The sequence below is a fragment of the Aquarana catesbeiana genome, linkage group LG02 (assembly GCF_042186555.1).
Source record: "Aquarana catesbeiana isolate 2022-GZ linkage group LG02, ASM4218655v1, whole genome shotgun sequence".
Classification (NCBI taxonomy): domain Eukaryota; kingdom Metazoa; phylum Chordata; class Amphibia; order Anura; family Ranidae; genus Aquarana; species Aquarana catesbeiana.
Genome location: NC_133325.1, coordinates 262,239,747 through 262,261,837, shown reverse-complemented (window position 1 = coordinate 262,261,837; position 22,091 = coordinate 262,239,747).

The following is a 22,091-nucleotide window of genomic DNA, read 5'->3' as shown; positions in this document are numbered from 1 at the left end:
AACTGAAAAGCGGTATTTTACCGCACTTTCATAAAAGGACACCTATGTTTTAGGTTGCTCTATTTATGACCAATCATTTTTATTAGCGCTGCCATGAGATGTATCATTGCTTTTACATTTGTAAATTTTCATTGTTATATTGTTTTACTCTGTACCAATAAAGTGAATTTATATATTTTTACATACTACCTTGGTGTGCACCCTAATTTGCACTCTCTCTGTGTCCGCACTATCCATGGGGCTTATCTGTTTTTCTCCAGCTGAACTTCTGAGTCAGTTTCAGCTGCACCTAATAATTGAACCCTATATTCATCCTCAGCAATCTGTTCAGGGGGAAAGGCTACTGCCATCACTTGGAAAAGACCTTGGGTTGATCGTCTGTTTACTTACATATAATGCCAAGTTGAAAAAGACTATGTCTTTGTTGTTTGTCATGAAACTTCTTCATTTTCTCTTGCTGTTTTTTTTTCTGTACCTCTTCTTTTCAGGCGCCAATAGTCTGCATCTACAAAAGAGCAATGAAAAACAATATTTATGCTTTGTTCAAGAAAATGAAAGAATTCTTAAGTCTCAGCCAAAAATGAGTAAGAGGGCCTGAACAACATAGATTCGAGAAGGGTTGCACCATTCTCCTATGTGGTTCAAATGCCATAAAAGCCATCATAATAAAATATATGATTTGCGTAAACATTGGAATGTAATTGCAACTAATTTAAATACTACTAGTCATTTAAGCAAATCAATGTTATAATATTGCCAGCCAAGTATATAACTTACAATAGAATAAAACGTATATGAAAAATAGATCTCTAGATCATGATGACCATCACTACTGTACATTACACGTAGGTAGGTTGCACCCAAATGTTTTACAAGCCAACAGCTGAAAGAAAAGGAGCTTTTAAGAGACAAAGTGTAATGTGAACCTATGTCTATGGTTTGTTTACAGTACTTTAAGTTATTATTAATAGGCCACAATCATTTTCTCTATAGAGTCTTTAATGTAAAGTTTTTATTTCTTTGAGTTTTTGTCTATCTTCTGAAAACAATTTAAGAAAGCTGCACTGTATTTTTCTATCAAGATCAAATCAATATTATTTTGATCCGTTGTCGTGGGGCCCATAGGCCGGTGCCTATTTGGTAATCTGGGGCTGTCTTTCATATTTACAATAAGGTAAGTGAGCATTGTCAAAAAATGTGTATTACTGACAAAACCACCAGTTAAAAGTAAAGGGGAAAAAAGTCTGAAAAAAGAAAACTAAATGCAGCCACCACACCTAAGGACTGGTAATCTAAAATATATAAAATGTTTGCTCTTTGTCTTAGGTACATTTTGAAGTGATTGTAAAGTTTATTTTTTTAATACCAAACATATTATACTTAGCAATCCCAATCCTCCTCTTCTGAGGTCCCCCCGCTGGTGCTCCTGGCTCCTCCTCTTTTCAGTATGCCACTGTAGGAAACCACTTCCTATGGTGACACACCTACGAGCTTGATTCCGAGCCACGTTGCCTGCCTCCATAGACACAGATAGCATGGCTCAGCCACACCCTCCCACTCCTTTGTCACGGGATTTGACTGACTGCAGTGGGAGCCAATGCCTCAGCAAAACCTGTGAGAGCAGGGGGAGCCTCTAGAGATGGGCACAATGCTGGATCAAATGAGGGCTCAGTTAAGTATAAGGGCATGAGGGAGCGATATTACTACCTGAATATTTTTTACCTTAATGCAGGGAATGCATTAGGCTAAAACATGTTTAGGCTTCAGAACCACTTTAATATTAGGCAGTCTTGAGAGAAACTTGTCAGTTGCCTAAATGGTAGATTCATAAGTGTGTGAAACTGGCTTTGTGCACAGGAAACTTGCCCAGGATTCATTTTAAATTCTTCTTAGCCTTTCCCAAACTGCAATAAATAGAGTTATACTGAGAGCTTATGTCTATGAAGTACATCAACGCTAGAATGCTTGTAGAAATGTCATGCTAACTCTCTTGCTTCAGTACTTTTAGGCTGATTTACTAAAGGAGCTGAAACAATACACTTAGCAAAGTTAATGATAACTTTGAAAAATGTTTGCTCACTTTTCAAAGTAAACATTAGTGAAAAAGATGAACCTATGTTCACTAAAAAAACAAAAAAATAAATATATAAAAAAAAATAATATTTGAGAGAAATGAAAAAAAAGTGACTACAGCTTTATAGTATTTTTTAAACCTTGGTGAACATTCACTTGCGGAGTGAATAATTCCTATTCATTTAGTAAATAAAGCCATTCGAGTCACTGATCTTTATGTTAATAAAGGGCTCATGGCTTTTCTCCAACTTTACTGACTTCTTGTTCCAGGTCAGTGATTCAAAAAGTACTGAGGCCAGTAAATCAGCAGAGCCTTCCAGTCCTCCAATGACCTACGTTAGCCATCTTGTTGAAACAAATAAAATAATTTGGTCAGCTGACCAAGATATTTTATTTTAATATGACCAACAAATACAATTACATATTTAACTATTTCATTAGAATACAGTTACCATATATGCATTATAGGTTACATTTAAAAAATGGAGCTACCTTTAAAATAAAGTATCTTGGCTGTGCCACATTTTAACATACTGTATCTTATACATAGAATGTTATATAGAAATTCTCATTTCTCAAACTATGATATTTCCAATACAAATAGGCATTATTGCAAACTAAACCCAGAGCTCCAATAAATGACTTAAGAATTAGAAAGTACCATTTTCATTCCTACATTTATTTTAAGTGTACCGACTTTGCAGTAATGATGAAATCTAGGCACCATGCAAATAAGTTAATTTATTTTTATCACAAACAAAAACTTTCCACTTTATTCCAAATGTTCATTAGCCTACACTACAGCAGCCTAATGTGATTTTCTGAATAACTAAGCAGCTCAGAATTTAGAGCCTAGTTGATAAACAGACCTTCCCATGTCCCTGATGGAATAAAAATTTAAATATTTAATCACACACTACAGACAGAAAATACAGTATGTATGCCAGTTGGGTTTAGAGTGATGTCAGAAATTGCTTTATTTTTTAAGCATAACTAACAACTGCTTTAGAAACATCTTAGACTGTTAGCTCATTTCCTGCTATTTCTCTGTAGGTAGACTGGCTTAGCAGTTTGAGGTGCTTCAGAATATATAGGTAACATGAACATAACTACAACCAGGCAGTATATTCATTCTTGGAAATTAAAGCTAAAAGAGGATCAAGGTGTGACACCCACTGTTGCACCACGGGGAATTTAAGGACCCTGGATCCAATTCCTGTATTTTGTATTCAAAGAATGTAAAAACTTTGACAGAGCTTGGTAATAGAAACATGCATGGTCTATAAAATTAAAGATAAATGCTTAGTTGGTTCTTAAGACGATAGATGTTACTACTATGAGATCTACTCAACTTCCTGCTTGCTTGTTGTTGTTTTCCTACTGAGAAACATTCAACACGTCCCTAAACTAAATACCACTGCTTAAGAACTTGATTGATGTCTCAAGTAGTTCATGTGTAAGGACCTGGTCTGAACCTGCAACCTCTGCTGTGTCTGGCGGTGTCTAATTCCTTGAACAATCTTGCCTTGAATCGTGTTTCTCTTTAAACGTTAAACCCTTTGCTCCTCCCATGAATCTTTTCCATGCATGTGCACTTCCTGTTTGCCAGATGATTGGGCTCTCTCTAGTCAATATCTTGCTCTTTTAACTTTTGCTGTCGTTCGTATATATGCTGCCACTCGTTATGGAAATTTGACTTTTTCTTCGACTACGCTTCTGCTTGATCCCAAATTGCAACCACTTGTTACCAACTTTTGGCTTGTTACTGACTACATGTCTGCTTGATCCCTATTGGCTATACACTATATTGTCAAATGTATTGGGACACCTGCCTTTACACGAACATGAACTTTAATGGAATCCTAGTCTTAGTCTGTAGGGTTCAATATTGAGTTGGCCCACCCTTTGCAGCTATAACAGCTTCAACTCTTCTAGGAAGGCTGTCCACAAGGTTTAGGAGTGTGTCTATGGGAATGTTTGGTCATTATTCTGGAAGTGCATTTGTGAGGTCAGGCACTGATGTTAGACAAGAAGGCCTGGTTTGCAGTCTCCGCTCGAATTCATCCCAAAGGTGTTCTATCAGGTTGAGGCCAGGACTCTGTGCAGGCCAGTTATGTTCCTCCACCCCAAACTCGCTCATCCATGTCTTTGTGGACCTTGCTTTGTGCACTGGTTTGCAGTCATGTTGGAACAGAAAGGGGCCATCCCCATACTGTTCCCAAACAGTTGGGAGCATGAAATTGTCCAAAATGTCTTGGTATGCTGACGCCTTAAGAGTTCCCTTCACTGGAACTAAGGGGCTAACCCCAACCGCTGAAAAATAACCACACACCAAATCTCCCCTCCACCAAATGATAAAATTGTGCATACCTGTGAATGGTGGCAAGCTTCTGTACTCTATACATTCACATTCTAAACTCTAAAACTTTCATTTGTATGTTCGTGTATGTGGGATAAGTATGTGCATCCATGTGTGTGTGTGTGTGTGTGTGTGGGGGGGGTGTGCTTGGATGTAGCTATTTTTTTTACACCTTTTTTCTCACTAAAACTTTATTTATAATGACAGAGAGGACTACATGATACAATTTTTTTGAGACAGATTATATTTTTTAATGCAATACTCCCCACGTACATGTTCATGCACAAACGGCTATATCTTAGATTGGGTGCTGAAATGACCAATGTCTGGAACCGACTGCAATCAAGAGAAGGAAGTGTCACCAGCACACCAGCAGCTCCAAAATTGGGTCCAAAATTTTAATCACATCGTATCAAAAAATAAAAGCGACGTTTCGGAGCCACGTTGGACCCCTTCATCAGGCATGTGACAAATTGTGATACAAACAGTCCACTATTTAAAAAAACATTCAGCAATCAGTGCAAAGAGGAAATAACCCCCATCCCGCCCCCTGACATCCAATTACATCATATCCTGTCCATAAACCTGTGTGTTTGCTTCCTATTTTTTGAGACAAGGAGGGGGATATCAGACCCCTGAGGTCTCACCTGCCCTCCATTAAAGCTACTGGAGTTCAGATAACACTTCATTAGCTTTCTCCCTGGCCATGGCAGTCAAGGAAAGTGACAGGCAAATGCAGAAGTGATGTAATGCATTTTACCTCTAGGTTCTTACTAGGTAGGAAGACATGCAAATGAAAATTCACTGGTCTCCCTCACCTCTACCCAATGATACCTGCCATGGCCCACGGGTGGGAGAGTGGAGCCCAGGAAATATGATGGGGCCACAGAGGGGGGCGAATGTACACAGACATATCATATACGTCATAATCAACATCACCTAAAAATTGCTAAGGGTAAATAGCGGTGCTAAGTGCAAACAAACAGTACAGTGCATGTATATAATATTTGATAACTATACACATGCTTAAACTAATAAAACTGAAATAACACCCAGTGTGATATCAGTGAAAACAAATTAAAAAAGTTCATATAAAAGTCTTTATAAAACTCAAGGTGCAAATGTTCATCAGAAGTGCATTTCCATAGTGCTCCAGTTTTGTGACAATACTAAATCTTCACACCATACCACATGAGAGCGTGCCACCACTTCCCCATTAGGTTTAGACTCACCAGATCAATTTGCCTCACATTCTCATGTTTGGCAAATAAACTGTTTACCCCAAAGGGTTAAGGGTTCATCAGCAGCAATCTCCAACTCATAAATGGTGGATCAAACAGCTCATACATGGTAATAAAGGGGAACGCTCCAATAGTGTAGTATGTTTTAAACGCGTTTTATTAAAAACTCATCAATCATTACACTCACATTACTTTATGGTAATGTATTAATAAAAGCACACCCACATCACATCCTGCGGTCATGATGGACACAACGCCGAATGTTCGAGTCTCACCTGACCGATGGTTCTTGCCGTAACGTCACTTCTGGTATCTCATGTTACATCATTTCCAGTTGCCATACAGCCAGCCGATGCGTTTCATCATCACAACTTCATCCAGGGATCCCAGGAGGAAGTCGTGATGACGAAAACACGAGCATTCAGAGTTGTGTCCATTCGAGACTTCAGGATGTGATGTGGACGTGTTTACGTATACATGCATAGTTGATGTGGATGCAGGGATCTCTCCCACTGTGCTATTGTCTTCTGAGAGTGGGGACTACCCCCCAAGTGCTGCAAGCACTGATCGAATGCTTGTTTTCCAGCAGGGCCATTCGATAGAAGCCAGTCTATAGACCGGCTTCTTTTGAATAGAGAGGAGTACTCAAGTACCAAAATTCAGCTGGTTCCTAAGAAACTGGCTAAATTTCCATATGCTTGTACCAGGCTTTGGTCCAAAAAGCAGTGGGCAGGACTAGGAGGGGCCAGATGCTGATTAAAAAGCTATGGGCTTGTCAATGCATTGGCAGTGTGATTAGCCATGCCCTCTGCAACATTTTTGAGTGTGACAACTTTGCTCTAAATTCAGGAGCAGTATAAAATTGTTGCTCTATCATCACAGGAAGCTACATTAGGTTAACCTCACTGGCAGGCTCAACAGATATTTGTGGGACTTTGTGAGGGACCTAGGAAAAAAACTGTAAGTGCAGATGCATGTTTAATTAATTTCTGCAGCACATTTTTTTAAATAGGAGAACGGGCAGATCCAGAGGGGGGCAACGGGGCAATTACCCCCTCTGAGAATACGGGTAAGTGAGTGGGTGGGCATGCGTCACTGCGGGTGAGAGAGCCGGCGGGCGGCTCCGTGGCTGTGAGCACAGGCAGCTCCGTTGGTGAGAGACAGCGGGCGACTCTGCAGGCGGGCCGGGCGGCTCGGCTGGTGAGCAGCTGTGTGGCTCGGTGACAGTGTGTGAGCAGGCTGCTGGCCAATCAGGGAGCCAGCGGGAAGGGGAGCAGAGAGATGACATCATCTCTCACTGCTCGGCGACCGCCTTGTATCCCTGCAGTTCTGCCCTCACTGTGCAGTGTGCAGGCAGCCGCAGCAGCAGAGAGATTACTCATCTCTCTGCTGCTTAACTGGTAATCTGCTGCCTGACTCTGGGACACAGCAAGAGACAATTATAGCAGGCAAGTGACAATCCGCAGTGTGGGGCATGGGACGTGGCAAGTGACAATCCGCAACTTGTGGCAAGTGAATCTGCAACATGTGGCATGGGACGTGGCAAGTGACAATCTGCAAGGTGTGGCATGGGATGTGGCAAGTGACAATCTGCAACATGTGGCATGGGACGTGGCAAGTGACAATCTGCAAAAAACACAAAAAACACAAACCTCTGCGCTTAGGACAGAAAGAGGGGGACAAGATATGGAAACAAGAGGGAGGAGGAAAAAGACCAAGGGGGTGGGGAGGGGGGAGGGGAAGGGGGTTAGTAATAGAAGGTGCAAGGGGTAAAGAACCCCAAAGAGAGAAAAAGGGGGAAAAGGAAAAAGAAAAAAAAAAAAGAAAGGTATGCTGCCACCTTTAGTTAAGCCCTCAAAGAGGACTAACATATATATGAAGTTTTAAATAGAGGTATGGCGCTTCCTTATAAAATGTGTACTTGATATTAATGTGACCGATATGAACTATACCATACACAAACAGTGATAAATAATCATATAAGTGCCCCCATAGCTGGTAACATATATGTGATACGAAACGTGAAGAAGACCCTAATTAGGTACCATATACCTATATGCCCAGGTAATTTCCAAAAAGTACCACTAAGTGTGGCTGCTGATACACTATGCAGCTAATATGATGATTCCAACATATATATATGCAAAAAATATATAAAAATTAATATAATATAACAGTGCAATCGAATCCAAAAAATAGTTATGTACCCAAATGGTCTGCAAAATGTGTAATAGCTTATATGGATAGAAAAAATGTACTGTCACAAGTAATGCATCCCAAACTGCAAATAGCAGAAAATTATATGTATATAAATATACAAAAAAGTTGTATACCAGTGCAATCAAATCCAAAAAATATGTATCCAAATGATCTACACAATGTGTCTCAACATAATTGAATAAAGAAAAAATAATAAAAAATAAAAAACACAAAAAACTGTCACACGTGATACGTCCCAGATTGCAATTAGCAGATGAGAAAAAAAAAAAAAAAAAAAAAAGAAGGTCCAAGAGCTTGGTGACTGTGGTGCCCTTATAGATGAAAAATCCGTGACTTCTGTGCTCCCCCTTTTGGCTCCCCACTCACCGACTCCCACTGCCCCTGCAGGGGTAACAGACACTTCAGGATCCCAATCCCGTCCTCTTGGCCGATATCCCGTGGTCACTGAGATAGGATGTCCTCTCTCCCAGGCGTTTCCAAATAGCCTCTTTGTACCACCTCCTTATACCACGTCCAAGACAGGGATCCCCAAAGAAATCCTCATAAAAAGAGATGCCACCTCATAGTGTAGTAATTGAATTAAAACTTTATTACCATAAAAAAGCTCCCCACATGGGAGAAATTAAAAGCATGTAACACTACACTATGGGTGAAGCCGAAAGCCAGGAAGTAATTCACCGCAGCGTGCGGTCCAGCTGCGTTCCAGGCTCTCTCGCTCCGTACCCGGAAATGACGTAAGTGCGTAGCTCCGCCTTACGCGTTTCGTCATCGACGTTTTCAAAGGCGGCGCCATCTTACTACACCTCACAGGTTATAAGGTGAGCGGACATGCTGGATCCTCCCTGCTCCCGTCACTATAGGAATTTTGATTGGACAATCAATCCCAGAGCTCCTCCTCCCGATGACTCTCATTAAGAAACCCAGGTCGAATCCCTATGTCCCTCGGTCAGGAAATAATAATAATATTACGGACCCATGCATCTCCGCTAACCCTTACATAAATTGGCAGACATATTTCACATACAGTAACAGTGCATCAAACATCTTATTAATATGTATTGCAGGTTGAATTTAAATTGGAAAAAACACATAAGTATATCATATAGACAGAAACCTCAGTGGTGGGTTGCGGTACTACATGTTCTTCATCTTGCAAACCCAGTGTCTATCTTGTAAAAGTGAATTTAAATAAAGTGAAAAACTGATTCCCATTCTAGGTCTGTTTTTGTGTAAAGATAAAGGAAAGGTATTAGATATTCATTGCTATCTTTATGGGTATCCACCTCAGATCTCCAAACTTCAGAAGAAAGAATTTTTTACATCTGAGATTTGGAACCAAATATCATTGGTATTTCTGGGACATTCCAAACCACTCGAGAAAAATTATAATCTACAATATATCCATAAGGACTAACTTCCAACCTTTCTATATTGGACCGGTGTATTCCTAGGTGTAGATATTACATTTCCAACCCCAGGACATTAATAACCTAGTTGCTATCCCACATATTGCAGCCTCCCAGTGGTATGTTCTAATAGTGAACTCTCCCAGGTCCTCTATGATGTATGTCCTTTATTTTTACCTGTTAGGTGTCCAAAAAAAGGGGGCATAGTGTAACAACACATTATGATATTATATAACTAAGCTATTGCCTGTATAAATGTTGAGTTAGGGGACAGCAGTAGGATAATCACAGACATGATCAATATGGGAGTGGAGCATAGGTTTGTATACAGCTGACACCCCCAGCACCATTAACTTACAGAACTAATTAGGCATATGTGCATATACGGACATAGGTGGGGATACCCATACTTAGTTATGAGGGACCATGTGCAATTCACATATATGTGGATACTGTTTCCATATATATGTATATATATTTTCAATCATGTCTTTTATGTTGGTTTTTTGTCTGCTTTTATTAATGCCCTTTATGTTTTCATATTTATATTTAAATTTCCCACGTCCTTAAGGTAATTTATACCCCCAAGATGACATCATGCACTTATACCTCCCGGATTCCTAGTACCCCAGAAAGCTACCTTGGGGTGCTGACACTGCATTAGAGAATGTCTACCAAGTGGTATCTGGATGTACATGGGAGAGTTCACTATTAGAACATACCACTGGGAGGCTGCAATATGTGGGATAGCAACTAGGTTATTAATGTCCTGGGGTTGGAAATGTAATATCTACACCTAGGAATACACCGGTCCAATATAGAAAGGTTGGAAGTTAGTCCTTATGGATATATTGTAGATTATAATTTTTCTCGAGTGGTTTGGAATGTCCCAGAAATACCAATGATATTTGGTTCCAAATCTCAGATGTAAAAAATTCTTTCTTCTGAAGTTTGGAGATCTGAGGTGGATACCCATAAAGATAGCAATGAATATCTAATACCTTTCCTTTATCTTTACACAAAAACAGACCTAGAATGGGAATCAGTTTTTCACTTTATTTAAATTCACTTTTACAAGATAGACACTGGGTTTGCAAGATGAAGAACATGTAGTACCGCAACCCACCACTGAGGTTTCTGTCTATATGATATACTTATGTGTTTTTTCCAATTTAAATTCAACCTGCAATACATATTAATAAGATGTTTGATGCACTGTTACTGTATGTGAAATATGTCTGCCAATTTATGTAAGGGTTAGCGGAGATGCATGGGTCCGTAATATTATTATTATTTCCTGACCGAGGGACATAGGGATTCGACCTGGGTTTCTTAATGAGAGTCATCAGGAGGAGGAGCTCTGGGATTGATTGTCCAATCAAAATTCCTATAGTGACGGGAGCAGGGAGGATCCAGCATGTCCGCTCACCTTATAACCTGTGAGGTGTAGTAAGATGGCGCCGCCTTTGAAAACGTCGATGACGAAACGCGTAAGGCGGAGCTACGCACTTACGTCATTTCCGGGTACGGAGCGAGAAAGCCTGGAACGCAGCTGGACCGCACGCTGCGGTGAATTACTTCCTGGCTTTCGGCTTCACCCATAGTGTAGTGTTACATGCTTTTAATTTCTCCCATGTGGGGAGCTTTTTTATGGTAATAAAGTTTTAATTTAATTACTACACTATGAGGTGGCATCTCTTTTTATGAGGATTTCTTTGGGGATCCCTGTCTTGGACGTGGTATAAGGAGGTGGTACAAAGAGGCTATTTGGAAACGCCTGGGAGAGAGGACATCCTATCTCAGTGACCACGGGATATCGGCCAAGAGGACGGGATTGGGATCCTGAAGTGTCTGTTACCCCTGCAGGGGCAGTGGGAGTCGGTGAGTGGGGAGCCAAAAGGGGGAGCACAGAAGTCACGGATTTTTCATCTATAAGGGCACCACAGTCACCAAGCTCTTGGACCTTCTTTTTTTTTTTTTTTTTTTTTTTTTTTTCTCATCTGCTAATTGCAATCTGGGACGTATCACGTGTGACAGTTTTTTGTGTTTTTTATTTTTTATTATTTTTTCTTTATTCAATTATGTTGAGACACATTGTGTAGATCATTTGGATACATATTTTTTGGATTTGATTGCACTGGTATACAACTTTTTTGTATATTTATATACATATAATTTTCTGCTATTTGCAGTTTGGGATGCATTACTTGTGACAGTACATTTTTTCTATCCATATAAGCTATTACACATTTTGCAGACCATTTGGGTACATAACTATTTTTTGGATTTGATTGCACTGTTATATTATATTAATTTTTATATATTTTTTGCATATATATATGTTGGAATCATCATATTAGCTGCATAGTGTATCAGCAGCCACACTTAGTGGTACTTTTTGGAAATTACCTGGGCATATAGGTATATGGTACCTAATTAGGGTCTTCTTCACGTTTCGTATCACATATATGTTACCAGTTATGGGGGCACTTATATGATTATTTATCACTGTTTGTGTATGGTATAGTTCATATCGGTCACATTAATATCAAGTACACATTTTATAAGGAAGCGCCATACCTCTATTTAAAACTTCAAGTGACAATCTGCATCTGGTGACGTGGCAAGTGACAATCTGCATCTGGTACCAGGTGACCTGGCAAGTGACAATCCGCAACGTGTGGCGTGGGACATGGCAAGGGACGTGGCAAGTGACAATCTGCAACGTGTGGCATAAGACGTGGCAAGTGACAATCTGCATCTGGTGACAGGTGACGTGGAAAGTGAGAATCTGCATCTGGTGACAGGTGACGTCGCAAGTGACAATAAGCATCTGGTGACAGGCGACGTAGCAAGTGACAAACCGCAATGTGTGGCAGGTGACAGTGGCAAGTGACACGCTTGGGGCTCCCACTGATTCTGAATTATGGTGAGTTGAACCATTTCACTTTTTATAACAATGTAATAATAGTAATAATACGCTTCAATCATCCTGACACCTTAACAACCATAGTGCCGTGATGATTGAAGCACTAACACCAGCCATTTCCCCGATAAATTTACCCCAAAAAAAGGTATTTTCTGGCAGTGCCCCTCCCAAGACTAGGCTCTGAATCCATCCCTGAATAGGAGGCCATAGTTCTATTTTAATTCTGACTTTCCTTAGCTGTCGGCTTGCTTCTTGTCCATGACAAAAGATAGTATGATAGCCACAGACCACCATAACGGCCCGCATTTTCAGAAGGGGGTCAGCTAAGACAGTCTACATTTTTTTCTTTGTACTGGTTTCCTTTAAAGAAAAAAATCTGCATTCTGCAAGGCTAAAATGTTTAGCATAACACTCTAATTAGCATTACAAGATATATTTTAGGGGTTAAATATTAGCATATTACCATTTATGTGTTTGACTCTGTGTGAACCTCAGGGCTCCTTTTATCTTTTTCTATCTAACATTTGGAAACACCAAATTATCAGCTAACAGCTTTCCATGCAACCTTTTATAAGAACAGTGCCATGTCATTTATAGAGTGTGGAGCCATCTATTGTCTACAAATGGTTGCCTATTTGGCACAGTTATCATGTAAAACTGGATTTATTAAACATTTGAACAAGTTTACTCTAAATAAACTTTGTGGACTACCCATTAAGACTGATAGGATGTCTTACTCTACCTGGATATAGAAGTTTCTAAAACTTGCAATCAGTAAACATAGTCAGAATATTATTCAGAAATCTTTAACATAATAGATAAGAAACAAGTCAAATTGGCAAATTTTCACAAACTCACCACATACTAAGTAGTGGTATAAGATGAGCAAATATCAGCTGTGATGAAGCTTCTTACTGATTGGTCAAAATGAGATTTTACACTACCTTTAAAGTTAATCTGGTTGCACCAAAGCTTACACCAGTGCTAACGTTTAGGCACTTTGTGATACCTGTAAATGACTGTTATGCCCTGTACACACGATAGGATTTTCCGATGGAAAATGTGTGATAGGACCTTGTTGTTAGAAATTCCGACCGTGTGTAGGCTCCATCACACATTTTCGATGGGAATTTCCGACACACAAAGTTTGAGAGCAGGCTATAAAATTTTACAACAACAAAATCCGTTGTCAGAAATGCCGATCGTTTGTACACAAATCCGACGCACAAAGTTCCGCGCATGCTCAGAATAAATTAAGAGATGAAAGCTATTGGCTACTGCCCCGTTTATAGTCCCGACGTACGTGTTTTACGTGTACGTGTTTTAGGTCACCGTGTTCAGAACGATCGGATTTTTGTGTGACCGTGTGTATGCAAGACAAGTTTGAACCAACATCCGTCGGAAAAAATCCATGGATTTTGTTGTCGGAATGTCCGATCAATGTCCGACCGTGTGTACAGGGCATTAGTCTTTAAATTGAACCATATAATGCCCATTCCTAGATCCTTGGTTTTTATACAGGCGGATGAGATAAGAAAGATGATGACCAGCTCCCCCCTGGTACTATGCCCCAACAAGGTTATTAAACTGTTAAATGCAAACTTTAGCAAGCATGTAGGGCTCTAGCATTTGACATGTCAGGTTTTCTATAAACACAAAATGTTTTTCTTTTTCTGTTTTGCTTTGATCAAGAAATTAACACATAAAAGTTAAGCATTTTTGAAAGAGAAAAAGAAAATTACACTTTTATTTATGAGTTAGTGCTTTGTTCGCAAATCACCTAATTTAGTCTCCGTAAGTTCACTTCATTCTTTCATCTGTTACAATTATTGAATCCAAATGTAATGTTATTACTTGAAACAAATATCGACAATGCAATTATGAAAAGTCTTAGAAAGTATTCATGCACAACAAATCAATAATTATATAATTAGGTCAATGCATACATTATTTAAAAACCATGTCTACCTTTCCAGACATAGCAGAGATAAAATTAATTCTACTAATTTGATGTATCGATTGTTTTAGCATTTGTTGAACTATTAACATATTGTCCTTACTGTGACTTTTCTTCTCATTTCAAACAACATTTTATAAAATGACAATTCAATATATCTCAAAATTGTGTCAAAATGTAATAAAGGGTCATTTCATGATAACATTACCCACACTTTCACTGTCTATGTAGTTTTATACTCGTGTAATGCGAGCTACATGAAACTGTTTCACAGTCTTGCCCAATTGTTGACTGCCATTTTCAGAGACACACTGCAGCTACCTGGCCTACAGAAATCTTCACCATCCCCAAATCACAGGGAAACTTTGAAATGTAGAGCAAGAAGATTTTAGTCAATTTTTTCCTCGGTATGTACCCTAAAAGTCTCCTATCTCCACTTTTTGTTTTCTTTGAACCTTAGGGATGTTGGTACTATATTACATTTAGAATCTTGGAACTGAATTCTGCCTATTCATTAGCAAGAAGATATAGAAAGAAGGGGTGAAATAGAAAATGCAAAGTCCAGTTTGTGTGACAACCATTGTTGCCCCTATAAATACAACAGAGAAGTGAATGTAGACACCAAGGGACAGGAAGTGATTTAATTCCTGAAAATTGTTTATGCTGTCTTTGCAGGAAGTAACAATGACATTGTATTTCTGACAATATCTACAAGTAATTTTTGAAGTTGGTAAAAACATTCTTAACCTGAAAAAAGGAAATGAAACCACCACATCTAAGAACAGGACAGCTGCAATGTATTACAATTTGGTTTTGAGGTTTAGATACACTTAAGCCTAACAGTCACCTCACACCCTGCATATAACCTTGTACATAGTGGAGATCAGTCGACAACTTAGAGGAGGATTCTTGCCTAATTAAGTAGACAGCATCTCAAGTAGGCCTAAGAAGAGAAGGCCATGCATGCACATTATGTGTTGCTTCTGTCAGCTCGAAGGTCAGAAACACTGTCTGATTGTAGACTGTGGTTCTTGGTCCAGGTTAATGGCTGATTTGTAGATCTAAAGGGAGTTATACCTATCATGGGGAGGGTGTGTGGAGACTGTGTAACTTACTTTGTTTGAAAGTATTCTTAAACTGTAATACATGTATTTATTTGATAACAAAATCATTTCATGGCTAATGAATTTATTTGGAAAAGCTTTGGTTCTGTCACGAGTTTGAGTACATTGATCGGACGCCGGGTTTTAACCCCTGTCTGAGCTGCTTGGGTTCCTGCCAATCCACCCCTCTGAACCTAGGTATTATAAAAGAGTTTTTACCTGTGGGTTAGTGTTAGCCGGACCTTCCTGTTCCTCTGGCGTTTGCTGTTCCTTCAGTATTCATTTCCTTGTATTCTGTGTGTTTGTTCGTCCTCGTTGCTGTTACCAGTGTTTTGTTGCTTGCTGCACTCTTATTTCCTTAGGTGGCTGTGTATCCTTTTGTTTTCTGTTGCTGTGAGTTGTTTCTTCATATTGTCTCCTTCCTCTTATTCCTGCTTGCTGTGTCTGTCTCTCTCTGCGCTTTTGCCCAGCTTCCCCTACTCTCCTGTGCTTCATGCTTGTTCCCTGTGTCCTCCCCCTAGTGTTTCTTCTCAGCTTGCTGCCGTAGTCTTTCCTCGGTACCTTGTATCCAGTGTGTACCATGAGTCCTGCCAGTGTGCTATTTGCTAGCACTGTGCCTACACGGGATTGTTGGAGAGCAGCAACCTGGGGGCTGCCTTGCAGCGCAACATTCACACCTCCAGTGGCTCTGGTAAAGACCAGTTGGCTCCTTGGATCCCGTGACTCTGACACACCTCTGTTTGTGTCTAGTAACACTGCTCCTGCATATTCTAGGACCAGTACCCTGGCACACCCATTTAGTCGTTCCTACTGCCCTGCTAGACCTAGAGTTTTACAATCCCAGGCGTTCCAATCTGCAGATCATGATAGGTTCTAAGACTGAATTAAGAAAACTGACAGGTTTCTGCCCCTTCCTTTCCTCTCCTCCACTGACAAAAGCCATTGCATTTTCTTCAAAGGATTAATTATTTATTTGCCTCTCCTCCAATCATAGAGCATATTTATATTCTTGCAGCATACTTTATTTCATGGAAGTTCTGTGACTACTAAACATTAGCTTTAAGCTGGGTAAATATAATATAGTTTATATTAATAGTTTGGAATCTATTTTTCACATGCAGGTAAAGGACTAGTTTTCTTTTTTTTTTTTGTTTTGTTTTTTTTTTGTTTCTACGGTTTCTTTTTTTGCTGTGCTAAAAAGAAGCCAATTTACAGAATTTAATAGATCAGGAAGCTAATATAAATAAACCAGCCAATAACTCAGATGAAGTGTTCATCAGTTCCTTGTCTGTGGGAAATTTTAATCAGGCAGAAAGCAAACAGTTGCTGCTGCATTCTTTTTGGAAAACCCATAATTTTCTTACGATCTTGTGTTATGGATGCATGCCATAAGTGTTAGCAACATAAAGTAAGTAGTTTAAAATGCAGACACTTTGCTTTATAAAACCATTTTGTAAGTAAAAAATGGAAAAGGCATGGACATTATTAGTCCTCTTAACCACTTGCCGACCGCCTCACGCATATATACGTGAACAGAGCGGCACGGGCAGGCAAAATCACGTACCTGGTACGTGATTGCCTTCCCGCAGGCGGGGGGTCCAATCGGACCCCCCCCCGATGCCAGCGGCGGTCGGCATTTGTCTGGCAGCGATCAGAGATGAGGGGGAGGCCATCCGATCGTGGCCCCCCCCCTCGCGATCGCTCCCAGCCAATGAGAAACATCCCCTGCCTGTGTATAGTACACACAGGCAGAGGATGTGATGTCATCTCTCCTCGGCTCGGCAGTTTCCGCTCCGACGCCGAGGAGAGAAGATATCCAAGTAAGTGTAAAACACAAACACACACAGTAGAACATGCCAGGCACACTAAACACCCCCGATCCCCCCCCGATCGCCCCCCGATCCCCCCCCAATCACCCCCCCGTCACAAACTGACACCAAGCTGTTTTTTTTTTTTTTTTTCCTGATTACTGATTGGTGTCAGTTTGTGACAGTTAGAAGTGTTAGGTCAGTGAGTATTAGCCCCCTGTAGGTCTAGGGTACCCCCCTAACCCCCCCTAATAAAGTTTTAACCCCTTGATCACCCCCTGTCACCAGTGTCGCTAAGCGATCATTTTTCTGATTGCTGTATTAGTGTCACTGGTGACGCTAGTTAGGGACGTAAATATTTAGATTCGCCGTCAGCGTTTTATAGCGACAGGGACCCCCATATACTATCTAATAAAGGTTTTAACCCCTTGATTGCCCCCTAGTTAACCCTTTCACCACTGATCACTGTATAACCGTTACGGGTGACGCTGGTTAGTTTGTTTATTTTTTATAGTGTCAGGGCACCCGCCGTTTATTACCGAATAAAGGTTTAGCCCCCCGATCGCCCGGCGGTGATATGCGTCGCCCCAAGCAGCGTCAGATTAGCGCCAGTAGCGCTAACACCCACGCACGCAGCATACGCCTCCCTTAGTGGTATAGTATCTGAACGGATCAATATCTGATCCGATCAGATCTATACTAGTGTCCCCAGCAGTTTAGGGTTCCCAAAAACGCAGTGTTAGCGGGATCAGCCCAGATACCTGCTAGCACCTGTGTTTTGCCCCTCCGCCCGGCTCGGCCCAGCCCACCCAAGTGCAGTATCGATCGATCACTGTCACTTACAAAACACTAAACGCATAACTGCAGCGTTCGCAGAGTCAGGCCTGATCCCTGCGATGACTAACAGTTTTTTTGGTAGCGTTTTGGTGAAATGGCAAGCACCAGCCCCAGGCAGCGTCAGGTTAGTGCCAGTAGCGCTAACACCCATGCACCGTACACCTCCCTTAGTGGTATAGTATCTGAACGCATCAATATCTGATCCGATCAGATCTATACTAGTGTCCCTAGCAGTTTAGGATTCCCAAAAACGCAGTGTTAGCGGGATCAGCCCAGATACCTGCTAGCACCTGCATTTTGCCCCTCCACCCAGCCCAGCCCACCCAAGTGCAGTATCGATCGATCACTGTCACTTACAAAACACTAAACGCATAACTGCAGTGTTCGCAGAGTCAGGCCTGATCCCTGCGATCGCTAACAGTTTTTTTTGTAGTGTTTTGGTGAACTGGCAAGCGCCAGCGGCCTAGTACACCCCGGTCGTAAGCAAACCAGCACTGCAGTAACACTTGGTGACGTGGCGAGTCCCCTAAGTGCAGTTCAAGCTGGTGAGGTGGCAAGCACAAGTAGTGTCCCGCTGCCACCAAGAAGACAAACACAGGCCCGTCGTGCCCATAGTGCCCTTCCTGCTGCATTCGCCAATCCTAATTGGGAACCCACCACTTCTGCAGCACCCGTACTTCCCCCATTCACATCCCCAACCAAATGCAGTTGGCTGCATGAGAGGCATTTTCTTTATGTCCTCCCGAGTACCCCTACCCAACGAACCCCCCCAAAAAAGATGTCGTGTCTGCAGCAAGCGCGGATATAGACGTGACACCCGCTATTATTGTCCCTCCTGTCCTGACAATCCTGGTCTTTGCATTGGTGAATGTTTTGAACGCTACCATGCACTAGTTGAGTATTAGCGTAGGGTACAGCATTGCACAGACTAGGACACACTTTCACAGGGTCTCCCAAGATGCCATCGCATTTTGAGAGACCCGAACCTGGAACCGGTTACAGTTATAAAAGTTACAGTTACAAAAAAAAGTGTAAAAAAAAAAAAAAAACACAAACAAAAATAAAAAAAATAAATAGTTGTCGTTTTATTGTTCTCTCTCTCTCTATTCTCTCTCTCTATTGTTCTGCTCTTTTTTACTATATTCTATTCTGCAATGTTTTATTGTTATTATGTTTTATCATGTTTGCTTTTCAGGTATGCAATTTTTTATACTTTACTGTTCACTGTGCTTTATTGTTAACCATTTTTTTGTCTTCAGGTACGCCATTCACGACTTTGAGTGGTTATACCAGAATGATGCCTGCAGGTTTAGGTATCATCTTGGTATCATTCTTTTCAGCCAGCGGTCGGCTTTCATGTAAAAGCAATCCTAGCGGCTAATTAGCCTCTAGACTGGTTTTACAAGCAGTGGGAGGGAATGCCCCCCCCCACCGTCTTCCGTGTTTTTCTCTGGCTCTCCTGTCTCAACAGGGAACCTGAGAATGCAGCCGGTGATTCAGCCAGCTGACCATAGAGCTGATCAGAGACCAGAGTGGCTCCAAACATCTCTATGGCCTAAGAAACTGGAAGCTACGAGCATTTTATGACTTAGATTTCGCCGGATGTAAACAGCGCCATTGGGAAATTGGGGAAGCATTTTTTCACACCGATCTTGGTGTGGTCAGATGCTTTGAGGGCAGAGGAGAGATCTAGGGTCTAATAGACCCCAATTTTTTCAAAAAAGAGTACCTGTCACTACCTATTGCTATCATAGGGGATATTTACATTCCCTGAGATAACAATAAAAATGATTAAAAAAAAAAAAAATGAAAGGAACAGTTTAAAAATAAGATAAAAAAGCAAAAAAATAATAAAGAAAAAAAAAAAAAAAAAAAAGCACCCCTGTCCCCCCTGCTCTCGCGCTAAGGCGAACGCAAGCGTCGGTCTGGCGTCAAATGTAAACAGCAATTGCACCATGCATGTGAGGTGTCACCGCGAACGTCAGATCGAGGGCAGTAATTTTAGCAGTAGACCTCCTCTGTAAATCTAAAGTGGTAACCTGTAAAGGCTTTTAAAGGCTTTTAAAAATGTATCAATTTTGTTGCCACTGCACGTTTGTGCGCAATTTTAAAGCATGTCATGTTTGGTATCCATGTACTCGGCCTAAGATCATCTTTTTTATTTCATCAAACATTTGGGCAATATAGTGTGTTTTAGTGCATTAAAATTTTAAAAAGTGTGTTTTTTCCACAAAAAATGCGTTTGAAAAATCGCTGCGCAAATACTGTGTGAAAAAAAAAATGAAACACCCACCATTTTAATCTGTAGGGCATTTGCTTTAAAAAAAATATATAATGTTTGGGGGTTCAAAGTAATTTTCTTGCAGAAAAAAATAATTTTTTCATGTAATCAAAAAGTGTCAGAAAGGGCTTTGTCTTCAAGTGGTTAGAAGAGTGGGTGATGTGTGACATAAGCTTCTAAATGTTGTGCATAAAATGCCAAGACAGTTCAAAACCCCCCCAAATGACCCCATTTTGGAAAGGAGACACCCCAAGCTATTTGCTGAGAGGCATGTCGAGTCCATGGAATATTTTATATTGTGACACAAGTTGCAGGAAAGAGACAAATTTTTTTTTTTTTTTTTGCACAAAGTTGTCACTAAATGATATATTGCTCAAACATGTCATGGGAATATGTGAAATTACACCCCAAAATAAATTCTGTTGCTTCTCCTGAGTACGGGGATACCACATGTGTGAGACTTTTTGGGAGCCTAGCCGCGCACGGGACCCCGAAAACCAAGCACCGCCTTCAGGCTTTCTAAGGGCGTAAATTTTTGAATTTACTCTTCACTGCCTATCACAGTTTCGGAGGCCATGGAATGCCCAGGTGGCACAAAACCCCCCCGAATGACCCCATTTTGGAAAGTAGACACCCAAAGCTATTTGCTGAGAGGTATAGTGAGTATTTTGCAGACCTCACTTTTTGTCACAAAGTTTTGAAAATTGAAAAAAGAAAAAAAAAATTTTTTTTTCTGGTCTTTCTTCATTTTCAAAAACAAATGAGAGCTGCAAAATACTCACCATGCCTCTTAGCAAATAGCTTGGGGTGTCTACTTTCCAAAATGGGGTCATTTGGGGGGGTTTGTGCCATCATGGCATTTTATGGCCTTCAAAACTGTGATAGGCAGCGAGGAGTGAAATCAAAAATTTATGCCCTTAGAAATCCTGAAGGCGGTGCTTGGTTTTTGGGGCCCCGTACGCGGCTAGGCTCCCAAAAAGTCCAACACATGTGGTATCCCCGTACTCAGGAGAAGCAGCTGAATGTATTTTGGGGTGCAATTCCACCTATGCCCATGGCCTGTGTGAGCAATATATCATTTAGTGACAACTTTTTGTAAATTTTTTTTTTTTTTTTTTGTCATTATTCAATCACTTGGGACAAAAAAAATAAATATTCAATGGGCTCAACATGCCTCTCAGCAATTTCCTTGGGGTGTCTACTTTCCAAAATGGGGTCATTTGGGGGGGTTTTGTACTGCCCTGCCATTTTAGCACCTCAAGAAATGGCATAGGCAGTCATAAACTAAAAGCTGTGCAAATTCCAGAAAATGTACCCTAGTTTGTAGACGCTATAACTTTTGCGCAAACCAATAAATATATGCTTATTGACATTTTTTTTACCAAAGACATGTGGCCGAATACATTTTGGCCTAAATGTATGACTAAAATTGAGTTTATTGGATTTTTTATAACAAAAAGTAGAAAATATCATTTTTTTTCAAAATTTTTGGTCTTTTTCCGTTTTTGTCTTCAGGTACGCCATTCACGACTTTGAGTGGTTATACCAGAATGATGCCTGCAGGTTTAGGTATCATCTTGGTATCATTCTTTTCAGCCAGTGGTCGGCTTTCATGTAAAAGCAATCCTAGCGGCTAATTAGCCTCTAGACTGGTTTTACAAGCAGTGGGAGGGAATGCCCCCCCCACCGTCTTCCGTGTTTTTCTCTGGCTCTCCTGTCTCAACAGGGAACCTGAGAATGCAGCCGGTGATTCAGCCAGCTGACCATAGAGCTGATCAGAGACCAGAGTGGCTCCAAACATCTCTATGGCCTAAGAAACTGGAAGCTACGAGCATTTTATGACTTAGATTTCGCCGGATGTAAACAGCGCCATTGGG